Below are 7172 nucleotides of genomic sequence, written 5' to 3' on the forward strand. Positions count from 1 at the left end.
TAGCAAGCTTATTTTCAAACTATATATATATATCTGCAGAAATAATCTTTAATTTTGTTTAGAAAAGTTTATGAAAAGGGAACTTGGATGTTCTAGATTCATATTACAGTGCTCAGTATAAGAATGTTTAAGAATTTTCTAATTAAGTTTATCTGCAGAAAGGTTCAAATGTTTATGTTCAGAGAAGTCTATGAAAAAAATTTGCAATATGTATAAGGCAAAGATATGTAAAAAGCTGATTGTTTTGAAAATAATGCATACAGTCTAACCTTTGACACTTTTTCAGCTTTTACTGTGCCTATGCAAAATAACAGCCACTTTTATAAGTTCTGATCTGGGGTTTCTGCCTTTGGCAGAGAACAGTGAAACAAAACTTTTGGTAGCCTTCTTCAATTTTCTTTTCTTTTGAACAGAAAGTGTGGACTTGTAAGATGGCACCCAACAATTAACCCAAAACAAAGGTGTTCCCCATTTTTCTTTTTCCTTTTCACCTAGACCTTTGATAAAATCACCCGGTGAATTGGTATTGGTTTAATAAAAAAGAGGCAGTTTGGTTTGGTGCACTCAGAGAGACCATGAGGCACAGACTGACACCATGACTCTCTTCTGACTGGCTTGGTTTATTAATTAGTCACCACTATCTTGCTTTCAGATCCATCCGCCTGGGGGTAGAAGCATGGTAAAAACATGGTGTGTAGGGTAATTTCGCAACCTGGGTTTTTTTACACACATGTAGAGTGGATGAACAGGACCAAATCTTTCAGGATGGTCAGGATCATGCTGACAATTACATCTTACTGACCCTACTGTAACAACAGTAGTGGAGGTGGTGTCTTGGCATGACCCCATGTAGATCTACCAGGACAACTCTAATGCTGGCCTCAGGGATTAAGTATGGAGGGACCAGTTCATTCAATTATCACTCTGGAAAGGAAGGGAAGACCTATTCTTCCAACTGTTTATGGACTCCCCAAGCCAGCAACCCCTTCCTGAAGAAAGTAGCAAGAGAAAGTCAGAACCCCTTTTATATAATCAAAATCATTATAATGTATATCTTGCTGAGATTAAAAACCAAGAGAAGGGGCAGTCATTGAACAAGTTTTAAAGCATTTTTGGTGATATTATGGAAAAGTATCTTAGATGTTCTAGACGATGTTAAAGTGCTGTTAGAAAAAATATATATTATTAGTCAAACTGTGTATTTTACCTTTTCAGATATTAATAGCTCTTCTTTTGACTAGGATTCATAGCAAATGGGTATATTGCATCTTATTGTGAGTAAAGTGAAACATTTGTTTTTCTCTATTGTTGACATGTTCAGTATATTTTAATGCTTCATAGCACATTGTTGGTTTGCATAAATCCAAGCAGGAATAATTTTCTTTTTGTTGTAGGGTCTACCTCTAGTATAGAAGGAAATGTCAAATGCAATTATGGGACCCTAATGTCCTCTTAAAAGGGGATGAATTGATACAAGTGGGTATAGTAAAAACAAGTAGTTATTAGTATTCTGCAAACCTCAGGAACAACCTCTATGCAGGCTAGGCAAAAGTAGGAACTAGAAATCATCTCTGTCAGGGAAAATGAGGAGTGTCCCCATCTGCTGATCTGCAACAACTGGTTCCTACTCTCAGCATCAAGAAAAGTCATGGATACCAGAATTCCTCACAACACTGGAGATGAATGGGATGAACTCCCTCTTGTCAGGGCACCCCTAAAGAAGATGAGAGGCCTGAGACCACCACCATCTCATAGTGCTGACTTGATCCACCACCAGCTTATCATGCTTAACTGATACATCCACCACCAGCACATTATGGTTTGCATCTTTATATTGGCAGAGTCTGGGTAACCCTGATGTGACAGGTAAATATTAATGTCATTAATATAATCACCTACTCTGTCCTTAGTCAAACACCAGGATCTTTTATTTAAAAAATGAAGGACTCCAAATAGAGAGCTTTCCAGTCTAGCTGTATTTAAAAATATGTAAAGCATACATGTAAAAGTACAAACCAGGTTTATTAAGCCATCTGAAAATTTTAAAATGAAGGTGGAGAGAAAACTGTTTCTATAACTTGTCTTTTGTAGAAATCATATTCTAGTTTCTAAAAAGGTAATTGGCTAAAACATATTCTGTTACTCTGAGAGATCTATGAGGGAGAACTTTAGCTAAAAGGCAGACATAATCTTCATTGAGTCTTCTAATAGGATGAATAACTTCCAAATAAATATCAATATCAGTTGTAAGGATGCTTTCTTAGTTCTATATGCACATGAAGTAACTCAGAGCTGTTCTTTATGTGCCATTAAGAAACCTAGCATTAGAATGAGCCCAGGCAGGAGTGTGACTGGGATAAAATAAAAAATAACTGTTAACTTGCAACAGCCAGAGCAGCTGAGGGTTTGGGTGGTGTTTGGCATAAAAATCTCCATTGTAAAATGTACTGAGGTGAGTGAATTCAGATAAAAGTGCAGTCATTCTACTCTGATCTGTGGTCACTCATTTCTTCTAGTTGAGTAGCCCACCGCAACACATTAAAAAAAACACTACAAAGGTCAAAATGAGAAAACAATGCAGAGCACCAACACACAAGGTGGATGAAAGGTAGTTTTGAAGACTTAGCTAACCTCAGTCACCTATATAGCTTCTCTTAGAAATGAAATGGTATGGCTGTTCAAAGAATTCAAAGAAACCATAGAAAAGAGAGCCCATAAAAGTCAAGAGAATATGCAAGTAGAAAAGAGAAAATTTCAAACATAAATATCAAATATCAGGACTGAAACTTGGTAGGTGAAATAAAAAAAAAAGAAAAACTCACTGGAAAGCATCACCAGCAGAGTAATAGCTGCTGAGGATAGAATCATAGAGCTAGAAGATGAGCTGCATAATGCCTCTATTCAACAGAATCAATTGAAAGAGAGTCTTAAAATAAGTAAATAGAAGATAGAAAATATTCACAAAATAAGTGAACAGACAACAGTATTTGGGATATTTGGGATAAATTTAACAGAAAAATGTAAGAATCATTGGGATCTCAGAGGGCAAGGAAGAAAAACCCTATGAAGAAGTAAAGAAGTAGCAGTCAGACAACATCACCAAGAAACTCCCAGAGCTGAAAATCTTTGACCCACATTTTGAATTCCAAAGAGTACCAGATAAAAGATATCCAAATAAAGCAGAGCGGTAAGGTGTCTCCCTTGCCGGTCCTAGCCTAGGAGGAGCCGCAGTACAATCCCCTGATGTCCCATGTGGTCCCCCAAGCCAGAAGCAATTTCTGAGGGCATAGCCAGGAGTAACCCCTGAGCATCACTGGGTCTAGCTCCCAAAAACAAACAAACAAAAAATTATAAGGCACATACTAGTCACAATGATGAAAACCAGAGATAGAAATAGAATGCTGAAAACAATTAAATCAAAAAGGTAAATTATATACATAGAAGCAAACTTAAGATTTACAGCAGATTTATCATAAACAACCCATCAGGCAGGAAGGCAGTGGTGGGATATAGTTAAAAAAAAAACTGAATGAAATGAATGCCTCACTAAGAATACTTCACTGAGCCAAACATTCATTCACGTTTGAAGAAAAGATACATAAGTTCATGGAAGATAACAGCTCAGAAAATTTACTGACTCAAAAGCAAACTTAAAAGAAACATGGAAAGGGGAATTTTAAGGCAGGGAAAATGCCACAAACACACCAAACTTCTATAATAAGATGTCTCAAAATACCATGAAAATCATTTCTCTCAACGTTAAATGAACTAAATGCACCAGTTAAAACATACTGAGTGGCAAAATGGATCAGAAAATTGAATCCAAATACTTTCTGTCTGTAAGAAACTTGTTTGAATAGTCATACACCTGTAAAATCACATTTTACTTTTCTCTTTCACCTTTTCTAAGTTAATTAGCACAAGTACCAATAATTATGTCAACCCTGACCATCAGGTGATTTATGTTAAACTTTAGCTAATAAAAGTGGCAGGAAACACAGCAGAAAAATGTTTGGCTGGTTCATTAAGATCTAAGAGGCTGTTCAACACCCTCTGGCCAAAATACACTTTTTCTTGTAACTCTGTCTAGTTTCTTATCCAACACTCCTTGCTGCTGAGCTGTCCATTCCAGAACTGGCACAAAGACTCTAACATAAAGCTTTTAGAAAAAATAGATTGCTATAGCAAAGTGTCAGGCACAAAATAAACACGCAAAAATCAATGGTCTTCTTATACACAAATAATGATAAAGAAGAAATAGACATTAAAAACACAATCCATTTCACAATAATACCACAGAAACTCAAATACCTTGGAGTTAACTAAAGAGTTGAAGGACCTAATAAATAAAACTATAAAATGCTACTTTAAGAAGTAAAAGAGGACAGAAGGAAATGGAGATGTGTACCATGTTCATGATTAGAAGGATTAACATTAACATTGGTGGAAGTAAGGTATTTGCCTTGCATGCAGAGGACAGTAGTTCAAATCCCGGCATCCCATATGTTCTCCCAACCCTGCCAGGAGCGATTTCAGAGCATAGAGCCTGGAGTAACCCCTGAGTGCCGCCAAGTGTGACCCAAAAAACAAACAAACAAACAAACAAAAAACATTAACATTGGTGACAGAAAAGTTACATTGGTGAAGGATCATGCACATCCAATGACTGAAACCCAACTATGAACATGGAACCATGGTGCTTACATAAGTTATTATTTTAAAAAAAGAACATACCAGTAAAGATGGAGTTGTATAAATCTAGATAATGATTTCAAAGATAAGGGGTTGCAATATGAATGGTACCAAAGCAGTAAGTTAATAGAAAATAAATATCTAATCATACAAAAATATAAAATAAAATAAAATTCTAGTCAATAATTAAAAATAGTATATTAAAGTATGTAAGTTAATTAACATTTATTAAAATGAGTTGAATAATGCGTGATATGGCATACCTTATAAAATCAAATCTTGAAAACTGATTATGTTGTCATTAACTTTATGCCTACTGGATATTTTGGCACTTAACTAATGTTAAAAAGACACATTCAATTTATTTTTTTGTTTACTTATTATTTTTTTGCTCATACCTGGTGGAATTACTCCTGCTCATCACTCAGGTCCTAGTGGGCTCTGGGGTCATATATGGTGCCAGAGATCAACTTTGGAATTATACTAGCCCTGACATATTCACTTTAGGGAACCACTGAAAATTTTTTTTCTGGTCTCTGGAATAAAGATATTGGAGTAGACTGGCAAATAACTTTACATATTATGTATGGGTCAACTTAAATGAGGTCTCTTTTACTCCAAGTCAGAATGTAATTTAATACAGATAAGTATGATTAAAATTATAATATTATATTTTACTATATATTTTTATTAAAAATTAATATCTTTATTCAAGCACCATGGTTACAAACATGTTTGTAGTTGGGCTTTAGTCATAAAAATTACATCCTCTTTCATCATTACAACCTTCCCACCACCAATGTTCCCCATCACCCTCCTCCCCTACCAGATATTTTTAAAAAATAAATGGAATACTAAAATTTTATGGAACTAATTTTTAACCTTACACTGAGTTTTTTAAGTGCATGTTTTGTCTGTGAGGCCTCCAGAAAATTCTTCTTTTTCTTCATTCATGAAGCATCAAGTATCTTTCCATCATTTTTCTTATAGCTTTTTATTTCCTTGTCCACAGAAGAAATTAACCTTTGGAATTACAAATGAAAGCTCTTATAACTATACAAGTTCACTTTGTAACTGAGTTTGTGGTTCTCTCTTTATTTGCTATATTCTTTGCTTTTGTTTGGGGCCACTTCTAGCTATGCCCCAGGACCACTCCTAATAGTGCTCAAGAGACCATATGTTGCATATGATCAAGAGACCATATATGTTGCAGGGACTCAAAGCTCGTTCAGCTATGTGCAAGGCAAACGCCTTACCCATTTTTACTATCTTTGACTGTTAAATTCTATTAAATAGCCTAAAAAATAAAACAAATAAAGGGGGACAGGAGAAAGTAAGGGAGAAGGAGAGAGAGAGAGAGAGAGAGAGTAAGGGGGAGAGGGGAAATTGTCTGCAGGCAGGGGAGAAGGTAGGAGGGAAACTGGGGACATTGGTAGTGGGAAATGTGCACTGGTGAAGGGTGTTATATATTGCATTACTGAAACTCAATTATAAATAACTTTGTATTTGTGGGAAAATAAACAACTGTATTATAAAAAAATTACCTGAAAATATATAAATTCACATGTAATTAAGTACCTAACACATCACTTAAAATACAAAAAACAGGGAATAGATTATTGGTATGCAGCCAACAGAAACTGGGCCTAACACATTTTTGCATTTTGGATCTACCAGTATGCAAAAGAAAGAAATCAAAATGCATGCTGGGTATACGGACTTATTGAAATATGGCTGAAAAGTGGTGGAAAAGAAAAGGCAGAGACAGAAATAGATTTGACCAACTGGAGTCTTATTGGGTGGTGCTCCCAGAGAAATCTGACAGTCTCTACAAGAGGCTGTCAGAATTGAGCCTGCCTGCAGCCTACAGAGGATTACAGAGCTTACATTTGGCAGAAAAGGGCATGGGAAGAAGTATGTGCTGATGTGTCCTTAGTCAGCTTAAAAAAATCCTATCTTCCCTTAAAGCAGGTCAGGGGATTTTTTTCTGACAGTCCTTATCACTTAAGATAGGATATCTTGTTATTCCCCTGCAGTCAAACTTTATGACATAGGATAGGAGTCAACATCCAATGTCTTCAGGTCTAACTTGCCCTTCTCCTGGTAGAGATAGGGACTATCTGATATCCCACCCCCCCCCCACCCCCAGCAATGCTTACATTTATGTTCCTTAGGGTTGCTCTGGTGTGTATCCCTATTTGAAGGAATGAATTGGTCAGTTCTTCAGGAATTCAAGAAGTTAGTTCTTTCTTCAAGCATCTCTTTTACTGGATCCAATGTAAAGGAAACCTTGTGTTTTTATGTCCATAAGAGAATGTTGCTTCAGGTTTTTGTTTGTTTGTTTGTTTGTTTGTTTGTTTTAATTTGTGTTACCATTCCAAAGAGAGTATTTAAAAAAAAAACACAGCTTTCCCAATAATAGAGAAAAGGTTCTTTCAGTTCTAATAATATTTGTCCCTCTTTTCAGACTCTCAGACAGA

The sequence above is a fragment of the Suncus etruscus genome, chromosome 15 (genome assembly GCF_024139225.1).
Source record: "Suncus etruscus isolate mSunEtr1 chromosome 15, mSunEtr1.pri.cur, whole genome shotgun sequence".
Classification (NCBI taxonomy): Eukaryota; Metazoa; Chordata; class Mammalia; order Eulipotyphla; family Soricidae; genus Suncus; species Suncus etruscus.